Source organism: Camelus ferus, chromosome X (assembly GCF_009834535.1).
Source record: "Camelus ferus isolate YT-003-E chromosome X, BCGSAC_Cfer_1.0, whole genome shotgun sequence".
NCBI lineage: Eukaryota > Metazoa > Chordata > Mammalia > Artiodactyla > Camelidae > Camelus > Camelus ferus.
Window position 1 is genome coordinate 58,387,483 of NC_045732.1, and position 17,380 is coordinate 58,404,862.

The 17,380-nt window shown below is 34.6% G+C and overlaps 1 pseudogene; it reads left to right on the plus strand.

Annotated features, from left to right (window-relative positions):
* The first annotated feature begins 4,638 nt into the window (after window positions 1–4,638).
* Window positions 4,639–12,463, plus strand: LOC102513325 (annotated as a pseudogene).
* The last annotated feature ends 4,917 nt before the right edge of the window (window positions 12,464–17,380 follow it).

The window sequence follows — 17,380 nt, forward strand, 5'->3', positions numbered from 1 at the left end:
TTCTCTCTGACTGAATTGGAAGCTTTTTGAGGGTAGGTATAATATTTTTTTCCTCTTGAATCTGGCAAAGCATCTAACACAATGATCTACACAAAATATCTGTCAACTCAAGTGCTGGTGAACATGTGAACAAAGGAAATCCTTTTACATTTTTGATGGGAAGGTAAATTGGTATAGTCACTATGGAAAACAGTATGAAGATTCCTCAAGAAAATTAAAAAAATATATAATTACCATAAGATCCAGCAATTCCAGTTCTGGGTATATATCCAAAGGAAATAAAATTACTATCTCAAGTAGATATCTGCACCATTATGTTAACTGAAGCATTATTTACAATAACCAAGACATGGAAATAACCTAAAAATCCAACAACAGATAAATGGAGAAGAGTGACAAAGACAGTGGAGTAGGAAGACCCTGAGTTCACCTCCTCCCATAGGCACATCAAAATTAGAACCATTTACAGAGCAACTATCTATGAGAATGACTAGCAGAAAATATTTTCCACAACTAAAGAGATAAAGAAGGGACTACAACAAGATGCACAGGAGGGGCAGAGATACAGTATAATCAAGACCCAGACCCCTAGGTAGGTGACTCACAAATGGGAGGAAAATCACAATTGCAGTTCTCCCCAAGAATAGGAGGGACTGAGACCCACATTTTGCTCCCCAGACTGAGGGTCCTGCATCAGGAAGAGAAGCCTACAGAGCATCTGGCTTTGAAGGCCAGTGGGGCTTGCAGATAGGAGAGTCAAAGGGCTGTAGGAAATGGAGACTCTGCTCTTAAAGGGTGCATGTATGCAAAATCTCACACTGAGACCCAGAACAGAGGCAGTGATTTGAAAGGAGCTTGGGTCAGACTCACTTGCTGATCTTGGAGAGTTTCCCAGAGAGTTAGAAAGCAACTGGGACTCCTTCTGGGGACACAGATACTGGCAACAGCCATTTTTGAGAGCTCATTATACCATAAGGACACTGGTACTAGCAAATGCCATTTTGGAGACCTCTCTCTAGCCTGTTCGTTCCAGGGGCCTACCTACCCATCAGCTTGTCAGCAACAGTACTGGGATACCCAGGCCAAGCAGCCAGCTCTGCAATAACCTAGCCCCATCCACCAGCAGGTTGACACCAGCCATAGGCACCCCTGGGTACCCCTGCTACCTGCTCTAGGCCCTAGTCCCACTAACCAGTGGACCAGCACCATCCTCAGGATACTACAGGCCCTGTAGCCAGCCACACCATAATTCAACTCCACCCACCAATGGCTGGCAGCCTCCACACAAAGCAAGGCCTGGTAGCCAACCGGGACAGGTGCCAGCCCTCCTTATTAGCACACCCACAGTAGTTGACCCTCCCACAGTAAGAAAGCCTACAAAGCCCACATACATAGAGGGCACACCTAGAGCATACAGCCCTGGTGATCAGAGGAAAGTATGGTGTTGGGCCCCTAGGATATCTCCTACAGAATCCCATTTCTCTAAGATTGAGACACATAACCAACACACCTAATACATAAATATGAAAAAGAACTGGAAAAATTAAGTGAGAGAGAAATATGTCCAAATGAAGGAGCAAGATAAAAATCCTAGAAGTAAATGAAGTAAAAGTAAGCAAGCTGTCTGATAAAGAGTTCAAGATAATGATCATAAAGATGCTCAAAAAACTTGGAAGAAGAATGGATAAACACAGTGAGAAGTTTAACAAAGAGTTAGAAAGTATAAATAAGAAACAAAGAAAGCTGAAGAAAACAATCACTGAAATAAAAAGTACACTAGAAGGAATCCACAGTTTATATGATGCTGAGGAACAAATCAGCAAACTGAAAGAGTAATTGAAATCACTCAAGCTGAAGAACAAAAACCTCATATTTTTAAAAAGGGTAACAGTTCAGGAAATTTAAGAGACCCTTGCAACAACATCAAGTATACTAACATTCACATAATAGAGGTCCCAAAAAGAGAAGAGAGAGAAGATGGGGCAAAAAACTTACTTAAGGACATATAGTAGCTGAAAACTTCCCTAAACTGGGAAAGGAAACAGATATCCAGGTCCAGGAAGCACAGATAGTCTCAAACAAGATCATCCCAAAGAGGTTCACACAATGACACACTGTAATTAAAATGGCAAAAATTAAAAATAAAGAGAAAATATTAAAAGCAGCAAGGGAAAAGCAACTAGTTATGTACAAGGGAACTACTATAAGTCTAGTAGTTTACTTTTCAGCAAAACTTTGTAAGCCAGAAAGGAGAGGCACAATGTATTTTTAGTGATGAAAGGAAAAAAAAATATAAACAAGAATATTCCACCCGGCAAGGCTATCATTTAGATCTGAAGGAGAAATAAAGAGTTGTATAGACAAGAAGTTAAAAGAGTTCAGCACCGCTAAACCAGCTTTAAAAGAAATGCCAAAGGTACTACTCTAAGTGGAAAAGAAAAGACCATAACTAGATATATGAAAATTACATAAGAAAAAATTTCATTGGTGAAGGAAATTGCACAGTAAAGGCAGTAGATCAATCAACTATAAAGGTAGTAGGAAGGTTGAAAGACAAAATAGTAAAATCATTTATATCCACAATAAGTAGTAAAGGGATACACAATTTAAAAAAGGGATACAATAAAAAAAGTAAAATCTGATGTTAAAAAATTAAACATGGGGGAAATGAAAACACAAGGTTGTTAGAATGTATTTGAACTTAAGAGATCAACTTAAAATATGACATATCTATCTATCTATCTATCTATCTATCTATCTATCTATCTATCTTTCTATAAACTTGATGTAACCACAAACCAAAAGCCAATAATAGATACAAAAAAGAGAAGGTAATTCAAACATAATACTAAAGATAGTCATCAAATCACAAGGGAGGAGATTAAAATAAGGAACAAAAAAACCCCTATAGACAAAACCCCCAAACAAGTAACAAAATGGCAATAAATATATACCTATCAATAATTACTTTAAATGTAAATGGACTAAACGCTCCAATCAAAAGACACAGAGTGGGTGAATGGATACAAAAACAAGTGTTACACATATTCTGCCAATAACAGCCTCATGTCAGATCTAAAGATACAAACAAACTGAAAGTGAGTGGATGGAAGAAGATATGGAAACAAATAGAAATCTGGGGTACAAATATTCATTTAAGACAGAATAGATTTTAAAACAAAACCTGAAACAACTGAGACAAAAGGGGCATTACGTGATAATAAAGGGATAGATCCAATAAGACAATATAATAAATGTAAAAAACATGTACTCAATGTAGCACTACTTAAATATATAAAGGAAATGTTAACAAACGTAAAGGGAGAAATTGACAGTAACACAATAATAGTAGGGGACTTTAACACCACACTTATGTCAATAAATAGATCATCCAGACCAAAAAAAAAATCAACAAGGAAAAATTGGCCTTAAATGACACATTAGACCAGATAGACTTAACAGATATAGATAGAACCTTCCATCCAAAAGCAGCAGAATACACATTCTCTTCAAGTGCAAACAGAACATTCTCCCCATAGATTATATGCTAGGCCACTAAACAAGTCTCAATCATTTAAGAAGACTGAAATCATATCAAGGATCTTTTCTGACCACAACTCTTGAGACTGGAAAATAACTATAAGCAAACAAAAAAACACTGCAAAAACACCAACACACAAAGGCTAAACAATATGATACTAAACATTAATTGGTCACTGAAGAAATCAAAGGGGACATCAGAACTAAAAACCTGTATACAAAAGAAAATGGAAATGCAACAATAAAAAGCTATGGGACACAACAAAAGCAATTCTCAGAGAAAGTTTACACTGATACAAGCCTACTTCAGGAAAAAATCCTAAGGATGCCGCAAAAAGCTCTTAGAGCTAATAAAGGAATTAAGTAAAGGTCCATGATACAAAATTAATTACAGAAATCTGTTGTGTTTCTATACACTAACAATGATCTGTCAAAAAGAGAAATTAAGAAAATGGTCCCATTTAAAATGGCATCAAAAACAATAAAACAACTAGAATTTATCTAATTAAGGAGGTAAAGGATCTGTACTCTGAAACTTCTAAGACATTGATGAAAGAAATTGGAGACAACATGAACAGATGGAAAGACATGCTATACTCATGGATTGGATGAATCAATACCCTTAAAATGACCATACTACCCAAGGCAATCTATAGATTCAATGCAATCCCTATCAAAATTTGTATGGAAACACAAAATACCCCGAATGGACAAAGCAATCTTGAGAAAGAACAAAGCCGCAGGTATCACATTTCCTGTTTAAAACAATACTACAAAGTTATAGTACTTAAAACAATATAGTACTGTTAGAAAAACAGACACATACATCAATGGGAAAAAATATATTTCCCAAAATAAATCCACTCTTCTATGGGCAATTAATCTATGACAAAGGAGGCATACATATACACTGTATAAGGCATATACAATGAAAAGACAGCTTCTTCAATAAATGGTGTTGCAAAAACTGAACAGCTACATGCAAAATAACCTAACTGGACTACTTCTCTTACCATATACAAAAATACATTCATAACGGGCTAAACAGTTAATGTAATACCTGAAATCATAAAACTCCTAGAAGAAAACATAGACAGTATGGTCTTTGACATTGGTCTTTCACTTTGGGAGGATATGTCTCTTCAGGTAAGGGAAACAGAAGCAAAAATAAACAAACGTAACTATATCAAACTACAAAGCTTTTTCATAGTGAAGGAAACTAACAACAAAATGAAAAGGCCATCTACTTAATGGGAGAAGATATTTGCAAATAATATATCTGATAAAGAGTTAATATCCAAAATATACAAAGAACTCACTCATACATCTCAACATCAAATAAAAGAAAAACTTGATTAGCAAATGGGTAGAAGGCCTGAATAGATAGTTTTCCAAGATGGTCAACAGACACATGAAAAAATGCTTAACATCACTCATCACCAGAGAAATGCAAATTAAAGCCAAAATGAGTTATCATCTCACACCTGTCAGAATGGCTATTATCAAAAAACAAGTGTTGGCAAGGATGTAGAGAAAAGGAAATCTTTGTGCACTGTTGGTGGGAATGTAAAATGATGCAGCCACTATGGAAAACAGTATGGAGATTCCTCAAGGAATTAAAAATAGAACTACCATACAGTCTAGCAATTCCACTTTTGGGTATTCTGAAGGAAACAAAAACACTAATCTGAAAAGATATATGCACCCTTATGTTCACTGCAGCGTTGTTCACAACAGCCAAGATATAGAAGTAACCTGTGTCCATTGACAGATGAGTGGATATATATATAGTGGAATACTCATCAGTCATAAAAAATAAATAATAAAATATTGCCATTTGAGACAACCTGAATGGACCTAGAGGGTATTTTGCTAAGTAAGGTAAGTTAGAGAACAACAAATACTATATACCATATGATTTCACTTCTATAAAAATCTAAAATGAAAACATAAACAAACATAACAAAACAGAAACAGATTCATACATACAGAGATCAGATAGGTGGCTTCCCAGAGGGACAGAGAGTGGCAGATTAAAAATAAAAACAAAACAAAAAATTGGTAACTACGTGAAGTAATAAATGCTAATTAGCTTGATTGTGTGATTATTTCACATTTACATTTATACAAAAACATCACATTGTACACCTTAATATATACAATGATTGTCCATTATATCTCATAAATCTGAAAAAAATATAAAAAACAAAAAAGAAAGTTGATTAAATGTTCCAATTAATAAATTAGAAAAAGGACTATAAGAAATGAGGTGAAGTTGGTAAAAGGGTACCTATTTTCAATTTTAGAAGAAAAAGTCTGAGGATTTAATGTATTAAGTGGCAACCATAGTTAATAATACTGTATTGTATAATTGAAATTTACTGAACAAATGGAACTTAAGTGCTCTCACACAAAAAAGATAAATATATATGATGGATGTGTTAATTAATTTGATTGTGGTAATCCTTTACAATGTAAACATATATCAATCATCATGTTGTTCAGTTTAAATATGTTACAATTTTACTTATCAGTTATACCTCAATAAAGCTTAAAAATAAAAATTAAAAAACGAATGGATAAAGAAAATGTAAAAATAATAATAAAAGAATAAAGCAGCAAATCCTGCCATTTGTCACAACATGGATGAATCTTGAGAATATTATGCTAAATGAAATATCAGATAAAGACAAATACTGTATAATCTTATTTAATTGTGGAATAAGACATAAGAACCAGACAACAGATTGGTCTCTGCCAGGGGCAAGGGCTGGGGGTGGGATAAATGGATAGAGCTGGTGAAAGTGTTCAAACTTCCAGTTATAAGATGAATAAATTCTGGGGATGTAATGTACAGATGTAATATACAGCATGGTGATTATAGTTAACAATACTATATTACATATTTGAAAGTTGCTAACAGAGTAGCTTTTAAAAACTCCCACCAGAAAAAAAGATGTAACTATGTAAGCTAATGGATGTGTTAACTAATCTTATTGTGGTAATCATTTTGCAATATACACATGTAGAATCTATAGTGTACATCTTAAACTTACACAATGTTAATTTTCAACTATATCTCAATAAAGCTGGAATTTTTTTTAATTTGTTTTTTTTTTTTTTACTTATACATAATGGAAGAGGAGATAGTTGTAAAGAATTAGTGACAATTTTTCTTTAAATTTGGAATTCGGAAAGGTCCTTAAAATACAAGGAAAACTGATCTAATACGTAGAGGCAAGGACATCAGCCCATCAGCCATGCCTTCATGGGAAAAAAAAAATACTGGAGAGAGGAAGGAAAGTGTCTTGAGCACTTTGCCCAATACCATGGAATTTTGCTCTCTGTTTTTGACAGAGAAATGGCAGTCATAATGGAAAATGTTTAGATAGAAGACTTTAATATTTCAATGCTGGGTGAAGTCAGTTGTATTTTTCTTAATCTCTCCTCTTCATGTTGTTACTTTTGTGGTTTCTTGCCTCCAAATTATTCTATATTTTGCTTTAAAAAAGTGCTTCCCTTTAGACTACACCATACTACAAATGAAAAACCCTTGACTGTTTTTCAGTTTTCAAATCTATAGGTTTCTAACCTCTATATAATTTATTCCCATATTAAACATTGAACCTCATGTCTAGCCATTACTATGTCTCTGTGAAAACTAGACATTTTTACATAATTGGAGTAGAGAGCTGTACCTAGTGCATGATCCAAGGGTTTCGGGCAGTGTTTCACAAAAGCACATCATAAACCCTCCCTGGAAGTCTCAAATTTCCATACTGAAAGCCTGCGCTAAAATACACGTGTTATTTGTTAGTGGCAAAACATTCAGCTTTTATCTGCACTTAACACTAAGCAAAAACAAGTTTACAGTATCAGTCAGCTTACTGGGAAAATGACCAGACACTAAAGCTTAGTGAAAGTGTCATACAGAAGTAACAGATCAGTAAATATTCTCTTTCAGGGCTTATCGAACAGTGAGTGTAAACAGGGTGAGGAAGCAGCAAATTTATTTTTAGTTTTATCTGCATAAGTCTATGTCTTTCCTGCTGCTACCTTTTCATGATCTCAAACCTATATGTGAAATACTCTACATGCCATCTTCTATATATTCTCAATTTTCACAGTAAAATAGTATGGTATAGTACAAAGCATATCAACTCTGGAATTAGACAGATCTAGAATTCGATGCTGTATGACCCTAGATACTTTTTAAAATCTCTCTACTTTAATTTAACAACTTAAAATATACGGTTAATATCTACCTCTAGATTGTTTTAAGTATTAAATTATGTATCTAATATTTAAATGTTCCATATGTGCTTGAAAAGAGTGTGCCTTCTCCCCTCTGGCTAGTAAAATACTCTATATTCAAACTTAGATTATGAGGCAAAATTTTGTAAGGGTTCTACTACTTAACAGTTGTATGACTGGATAAAGCAATTAAACATTATGGGCAGTAGTTTTCCATCCGTGAAGTGAAGACCATTGTAGTACTAACTTTGGAGACTTGTTTTGAAGTTAAAGTGAATAAATGCATGTAAAGAACCTTGCACATGGTTATTAATATTTCATTATTGATTTATGTCTATTAAGCTAACCATTTTTGAAAGAAGACAGCTAAAACTCTAAAATACAATTGCGCCCATTAATAGACTGAGAATCAGAAGATAATAGAATGCTTTCTCTTACCTCCACACTACCACCATGTCAACAAGACTCCAGTATAACAGTAGATTACAGCTGAAAGAGCTGCTAAACACAGACTGTCTGAGAAGCAGTGCAGAGACACCCCAAACCAAGAATGACAAAAACAAGTATGTTAGATGAATTTGAGCCCTCTGATGGATATACATACAATAAACATTAACTAGAGTCCAACTGTTAGCTATATTAACATAAGTGCTCATGCTAAAGTTCCATTTATACCAGGTACAATTACTCAATACAACATTCCTCACTTTCAACAAAAAATTACAAGATATGATAAAAATGCAAGAAAAAAAACACAGTCTGAAGAGACAAAGTAAGCATCACAATCAGATTCTGTGTCAGATATGACACAGATGTTGGAATTATCAAGCAGGGAATTTAAAATGTCTGTAATATGTTCCTGATTCTAAAGGAAAAATACAAGAATATGTGGGTATTCCAAGCAGAGAGATGGAAACTCTAGGAAAAAGTCAAAAGTAAATACTAGAAATAGTAAAACACTGTAACCAAAACAAAGAATACCTTTCGATAGGATCAACAATAGATCCAACACAACTAAAGAAAGAATTAGTGAGCTTATTATGAGTTAATAGAAACTTCCTGAACTGAAATGCAAATAATAATAATAATGACAAAAATGGAACAGAATATCCAAAGACTATGGAACAATTTCAAAAGGTGTAATATATGCATAACTGAAACAAAATAAGAAGAAATACAGAGAAGAGCAGAATAAATATTTGAAGTAATAATGGCTAAGGATTTTTGACAATTAATGACAGACAACAACCCACAGATCCAGGAATCTCACTGAACTGCAAGCAGGATAAATATCAAGAACAATACAGATAAAATTTAAAATATATCTAGGTATATCATATCAAAACTAAGTAAGTCTAAAGACAAAATATCTTGGAAGCCAGAGTCAGGGAGGAAAATACTTTACTGACAGAATTTCAAGGATTAAAGTTACAGACGACTTATCATTAGAAACCATGCATATAGAAAGAGATTAAGGTAAAATCTTTGATTCCTTAAAATAATATTATAAAATTAATAGAATTCTATATCCAGTGAAATTATCTTACAAAAGCAAAGAAAAATGAAGACTTTCTCTAAAAGGTCTTTAATGAGGGAATTAATTGTGAGCAGACTTTATAAGAAATATTAAAAGTTCTTCACTCAGAAGAAAAGACATAGGTTGAAAGCTAGGATCTACATAAAGAAAAGAATAGTGTAGGGGAAAGTAAGGATAAGTTAAAATCTACTATTTTTCTTATTCTTAATTAATCTAAATGGTAATTGTGTATTTAAAGAAATAATATCATATTTGTAATTATAGCTTATAGATAAATTGATAGTAATGTTACAAAAACATTTGGGAACTATTAGAAACACTCTATTATAACATAATATAAGGTTATTTGAAGTTGGACATAGATATTTTCAAATTTACATTGTAAACTCTAGGTTAACGAATAAAATATTGAAAATAAATATGAATGATATGTCAAATATGAATAATACATCATGTATGAGAGCAGAGATACAATGGAACAAAATAAAATGCAACAAGTAGAGAATAGTTACAAGAATGGCAGGTTTTAATACAGTTATAGAAATAATCACTTTAAATGGGAGTGGTTTAAATATACCAATTAAAAGACAGACTGTTAGAGTGGATAAAATTTAAAAAGTAATACTCAACTATCTGTTGTCTACCAGAGACTCATTTTAAATATAAAGAATTAGGTTAAAAGTGATGGCAGGATAAAAGATATTCCATACTAACACTAATTGAAAAACAACAAAAACAACCCTGAAATAAGCTATATTTATTTAAGAAAAAGCAGATTTTATAAAGGAAAATTACTAAGAAGAAAGGACATTACATACTGACAAAAGGATCATTTACCCAAGAAGACATCAAAATTCTAAACATGTATGAATGTATTAAAAGAGCATCAAAATACATGAATCAAAAACTTACAAAAGTTAAAAAAAAGATACATACAAATCCACTTCTATAGCTGGGATGGACTGCAACATGAAGAAGCAGACGTGGGCATCTTCCTATCTTGGGCTGTGCAGTTCACAAAGTTCAGCCAGGCTGAGAAGGCAGAACTTGACAACCACTTTGAAAATCTTCTGGTCCCAGAGGACCATACCAAGCACTAGACAGAGGAAATCCTAAGGCAGAGAGCTGCTGTAGCCCAACCTCAGTGCCCATTTGTAGGAGTTTATGTATGAGAAGCTAAGCAGGAAGGTGCCCTTGCAAGTCACCAGTGGGGAACATAACAGAGGTGGCCAGTGAGCTGGCATCCATTGCTTCTAAAGGAAAGACATTGATCAGGATGGCAGAAGCTGGAAAAACACCTGGGAGCCACAGAGAGGGATTTTATCACACAGCCTTGTGAAATAAAATTCATATTTTATGGTAAGACAAGAAAAATTTAAACATAAAAAATTCTTCCCTTCCCTTTGGCCCCCTCTCCCAAAACTGCATTGTGTATCTGCATTATGCATTGACCACAATATCGGCAGAAATACCCGCTCAACCATAAAGAGCAACATTCTCCTATCATCAACAAGACAATTCCTTAAAAGATAACATTCCTTCTTGATTTTGTAAGGGGCCATGATGATGCTGAGCTCTGGATTGTGTGAACTGTCAATAATATGTCATTTAAGGTACAGCCCTCAGTCTCAAAAAACTTACAAAACTGTGCCTTGATTTCTAACCAGTGGAAAAGTTCTCAGAGCTTTCTGAGATGCTCTTCCCAGATTACAATCCTCAAATTTGGCTGGAATAAAAGTTTCCATTTCTTTCTTAGATTGACTGATTAACTTTTCACTGATAGTCTCCATCAAGTAACCTCACACCCCAGTGCAACTTCTTAGAATGGGGCTGGATGATGATTTCCAAGGCAGAAATGGCTCCTCCAAAATGGTCCTCTGGACTTAGATGCCTGTAAAGCACTGCTGAAGGAAGCCAGAGTGGCAGAAGCCAAAGGCATAACAGTGGTGCCTGACTTTCAGGAAACTAGGCCTTACAATTATATTCTCTTGGTGAGTGCCTCTGCATTTTGGAATGATGAAATGGACAGGACTTAACAAGAGCTCCAAGTGGCCCAGTTAGAGTTTGACTGGCAGGCAGAAGTGACCCATCTCCTTGTGGAGAAAATCAGCAGCACTCACTTGAACCACCTTCACTGCCTCCATGAGCTCCTAGAATCTCAGACAACTTACTGTGTATAGAGCTACTGCCATGTGCTGGGCTTACAGAAACAGCTGGGGAGATTTCCAGACACCTTTGTGGACACAACATAACCTATCTCCCAACCTCTGAGCAGCACCTCACCCAGCACCAGGGCTACTATGCCTGTGGTACCCTTTGTGGGTGGCCTGGCCTCTCCAGGGAGGCCACTATCTACCAGGAGAAGTTTGCCTCACCCACCAGCAGAACTCAAAAGCCCAGATACTCTACAACAACAAAGCAGCTGGACAGCAGTGAGTTGGCCCTACTGACTGGTGAACTCATCACTGTCTACAGTATGCCCAGCATGGACCCTGACTGACTCACTGATGAGAGAGGCAGCAAGAAGAGAGAGGTCCCCATCACGTACTTGGTGCTGCTCACCTAAGTGGGCCCCTCCCAAGCCCCTGCCCATTCTGGCTTGGGCAGGAGAGGATGGGTGCAACTCTGCCACTAATCTTGTCTATTGGTGTTCCAGCTGCTGAGGGTGGGGAGAATAACTCCATTCTCTCCTTGCCCCCAGTTATGCAGCTATGAAGGGATCCCAGAGGCTGAATGATACTATTCTTTCCTCTATCCCTGTTTCTGACCTGTGGTTCTGGATTCTCCAACCCTGTCTGCTTCCCCTAAGCACTCCAGCCCTCCCGGCTCGTGTTAAGGACAGAGAGGTTTGGCTTCAGCAACTGTACTCGGCACCTAGGCATGTGTGGGAGTCAGCCACAGACTGCCTGAGGGTGTCTTGGGGTACATCCTTGATAAGAAGATAGCACCTACCTCTTAGTTGCCAAAAGCAGTAAAAGGGGAAAGGCAGGAAGGACTGACAGCCCCCAGGGACTGGATGCTGTCCCCTCTGGATGAACTGGAGCTGAGAGGGAGTCTGGCTTGAGAGGCAGGGTTGCGCCAGTGAGTGGCATCTCCCCAATGCTACCCTTCTACTCCCATCCCCTTATAGTTCAAGCCAAATATGGTGGCTTCAGCCTGCACCAATCTGAACTCACTTTTTAACTTATCTTTTTACTCTACCTGTCTGCTTGCTCTAGCAGTGATGAGTAATAAACCATCGCTTGTGTGCCCCCAAATAAGAACATATATGGCAAATCCACAGATAACAACATACTCAATGGTGAAAAGCTGAAAGAGTTTTCTTGAAGATTAGGAACAAGACAAGGATGCCCACTTTTATTCAACATAGTATTGGAAATCCTAGCCAGGGCGGTTAGGCAAGAAAAAGAAATAAAAGGCATCTAAATCAGAAAACAGAAGTAAAACTGTCATTAACGGCAGGTGACATGATATTATATATAAAAAGCTCTAAAGACTCCACCAAAAAACCTGTTAGAACTAATAAATGAATTCAGCAAAGTTGCAAGATGCAAAATCACAGATAACAATCAGTTGTGTTTCTATGTACTAATAACAAAGTATCCGAAAGAGAAATTTTAAAAATCCCATTTATAATTGTATCAAAAGGAATAAGACATCTAGGAATAAAGTTAGCCAAAGAGGTGAGAGACTTGTACACTGAAAACTATAATATGTTAATGAAAGAAATTGGTGACTTTTTAGAATATGTCACCAAAAGCAAAGGTAACAAAAGCAGAAATCAATAAGAGGAAGCATATTAAACATAAAAACTTTCACACAGTGAGAGAAACCATTGATAAAATAAAAAGGCAACCTACAGAAAGGGAGACAGTATTTGCAAATAATATATCTGATACAGAGTTAATATCTAAAATACAGACCCATACAAGTCAACAGCAAAATAAAAAACTAATTTAAAACTATGCAGATGATCTAAATAGAAATTTTCCAAAGAAGACATACAGATGGCCAACAGATACATAAAAAGGTTCTCAACATCACAAATTATCAGGGAAATGCAAATGAAAACCACAATGAGGTATCACTTCACACCTGTCAGAATAGCTATTATCAAAAAGACAACAAATAGCAAGTGCTGGAAAAGATGTGAAGAAAAGGGGACACTCATGCATTATTGGTGGGAATGTAAATCAGTGCAGCAACTATGGAAAACAGCATGGAAGTTCCTCAAAAATTAAAAAAAAAAATATAACTACCTTATGATCCAGCAATTCTACTTCTGATATTTATTCAAAGGAAATGAAACACTAACTTTAAATGGTATCTGTACCTTCATTATGTTCATTACAGCATTATTTATAATAGTCAAACCATGGAAACAATCTAAGTGTCCACTGGTGAATAAATGGATAAATTTAAATATAAATGGATACATGTATATGTATATATGTCATAAAAAAGAAGAAAATTCTGCCTTTTGCTACAACATGGATGAACTTTGAAGATATTATGCCAAATAAGTCAGACATAAAAACAAATACTGTATAATCTCACTTATATGTGGAATCTAAAAAACCAAAACAGAACAAAACAAACAAAACCCACCAAATATATAGATAGATACAGAGAACAGATTGGTGACTGATAGGTGCAATAAAAACAAAAATCACTCAAATGGGTGAAGGAGGTCAGAAAGTACAAACTTCCAGTTATAAAATAAATGAGTCATGGGGATGTACAGTACTGTGACTGTAGTTAATAATACTGTATTGGATATTTAAAAGTTGCTAAAAATGTAGACCTTAAAAGTTTAGATCACACACAAAAATTATAACTATGTTTGTTGAATGATGTTGACTAGACTTCTCATGGTGACCATTTTGCAATACATACATATATCAAATTACTATGTTGTACACCTTAAACTAATATGTTATATGTCAATTATAAGTCAATAAAAATACATGAAGCAAAAATATATAATAGAAAAATTGAAAAAATCCACTATTACAGTTGGAAACTTCAACACCTCTATCGGTACTTGATAGATAGAAGGCATGAAATATATCCACAAAGTATATCAATAAAGATATAAAAGACCTAAACAGTACTACCAATCTACTTAATATAATTAACATTTATAAAATATTCTATCTGATAGCAGCAGAATATGCATTCTTCTTTACACACAAAGAATTTTCATCAGATAAATCACATTCTTGGCTACAGAAAAGAACAATAAAAGTTTTACAAGAATTTAAATCATATAATGTGTGTTCTCATAATACAAGGAAATTAAACTATTAATCAACAGAAAGCTAGCTTTACAATCCTTAAATATTTGGAAATTGAAGTGGAAAAGTCTATGTAACACAAGAGTCAAAAAAGGCAGCTCAAAATAAATTAAAAATTTGTTTATACCAAATTAAAATAAAAATAAAGTTTATTAAAATTTGTGGGATATAGCTAATGCAATAATTTAAGAGAAAATTTATAGCATTAAATGTGTATATTAGAAAAGAAAGATCTAAAACCAATACTTTAATCTTCAAACTTTTAAAGAGAGAATATCAATTTAAGATCAAACTAATCAGAAAAAAATGAAAAAAAAGAGACAAAAATAAATGAAATTGTGGATAAAAAAGTATAGAGAAAAATCAATAAAACCAAGAACTGGCCTTTTGAAAAGATAAACAAGACAAGCATGTAGCCAGGTTAACCAGGAAAAAAGGAAGGAAGATGACACAAATTACTGATATCAGATATAAAAGAGAGGTCATTAGTATTGCTCTTGTACGCATTCAAAGAATAATAAGGGGTACTATGGACACATATGCCCCAAAATTTGAAAACTAGATAAAATAAACAAATCTATTGAAAAACTCAAACTACCAAATCTTAGTAGAGGGGAAATAGATTGAATTAGTAGTCTAAAAGTAACAAAAATGAAAGTGCAAGGCTCAGATGGTTTTATTGGTGAATTCTACCAAATATTTAAGGAAAACTTACTACCAATTCTACATAATCTCATCCAGAACATAGAAAAAGAAAATACTTTCTAATGCATTTTATCTGGCCAGAATCACTGCAATACCAAAGTGATATATAGAGATCTGGGAGGAAAAACTTTTTCTCTACCCTATTAAGTTTTTATCTCTGGGGGCCTGCAAATTAAACTAACAAGAGAAAGATTAAGAGGAAAAAAAGAACATAATTTTTATTAATATTTACATGCATGGGAGTTTCACAAAAGGTAAGTGGCACTCAAAGCAGTTAAACTTGGGGGCTTCTATACCCTTTTAACAAAGGAAAGAGGGCTTGGATTCCAAGGGACCACAGATTATGGGGAAGTGGTTAGGAAATATATGAGGGAACTAATGGAAGATAAGAACTGTTTTAGTTAGCTCTGTTTATGCAAAGTCATTCTGGTGTCTACTCTCCGTCTCCAGTGATAATAGTCACTCTTCTCTTCCTGGAACAAGGGGCAGGCACTTTCAGAAAGGGAAGTTTTGTCCTGCTCTTAGGTAGATAGGAAGAGGCAGATAACACTTCTTGAAAAAGCTGATTCTCAGTTGACTTCCGCTCACAATGATTTTTATGTCAAATTGGTATGTTCTAAGTTGGCATATCATTATCCCTTTCATAGATATTATAATAAAAGAAAGCTAATTTCTGTCATAAAAAGATATAAAATCTTTAAAAAATACTAGCAAATAGAATCCTATAATATATAAAAATAATAATATATCACAATCATGTTGGGTTTATTCCAGGAGTATAACACTGATCCAACATTTGTAAGTCATCATATTAACAGGCTAAATAAGAAAAAACCATATGATTATATCAACTATATCAGAAAAAGCATTCAATGAAATTCAACATTCATTCATGTTAGTAGCTTTCAAAAAACAGGAATAGAAGAAAGCTTCCTTTGCCCCATTAAGTGTATATGCAAAAAAATTTACAGCTAACATAGTATTTAATAATGGTTAGAATCTATGCACTCTCCCCGTAAGACTATAAACAAGTTGTAGATGTCCTCTTTCACAACTCCTATGCGACATAGTCCATGGACAACTAGATAGTGTAGTAAGTCATGAAAAAGAAATACAAGTCATATAGATTTGAAAAAAAAATTGTCTATTGTAGATGATGTGTCTAGTACAAATTCCCATAGAACCTAAAGACAAAAACAAATAAACAACAACTCCTGAAAACAGTGAGTATAGCAAGGTCACATAATGAAAGGCCAATATATAAAATTAAATCTTTCCTATGTCAATGAAATTTTAATTAATAATCAAGAAAAAAGGGGAATTTTATTCAAGCCAAACTGAGGATTATAATCCAGGAGACAGACTCTTAAAAAGCTCTGAAAAATGTTCTGTCACTTAGAAGTCAAAGGCACAGTCATATCCATTTTTGACACAAAGAGTTGTACATCAAAATTATACACTGACATTTTATGTAAAGTTCACCAAAGATACAGTCCAGGTTAGCACATGCAAAATGAGCAACAAATCACCAAGACTGCCTGCAGAATTGGGAAAAGTGCTAATCTTTTAAGAAATTACATTACTATCATCAGAAGAAAGGAACAATAATTGATCTTTGCAGTTGAACAGGCATTCCCACCTTTGAGGCGGTCTGGTTACTGTATAATGCAGATACACATTGCACATTAGGCAGCGAGGGAGGAGGCCCAAGTGAATAGAGAGAATTTTATGTTTATACTTTCTTGTCCTGACTTAAAATATAAATGCTATTTCATCAATTTCCCCCTTTTGATCATTAATTTTTTTTTAATAGAAAGCATTAGGTGGTCAAATATTTGGTCCCCCAGTGTCAAGCTTGGTTGCTTACCTGCCCTAGATCCATCATGTCCTTTGATGTCAGGTCTTTATAACCTGGTTCATGCTTTCCTTTTAGGGGGGTAGGCTGGTAGAATGCTTGGCAAAGACTGATAGACAATTCCAGATTGTCCAATAGGATTTATGCCAATTTTACCTTGTATATGCATTGTGCATACCCATTATTTTACAT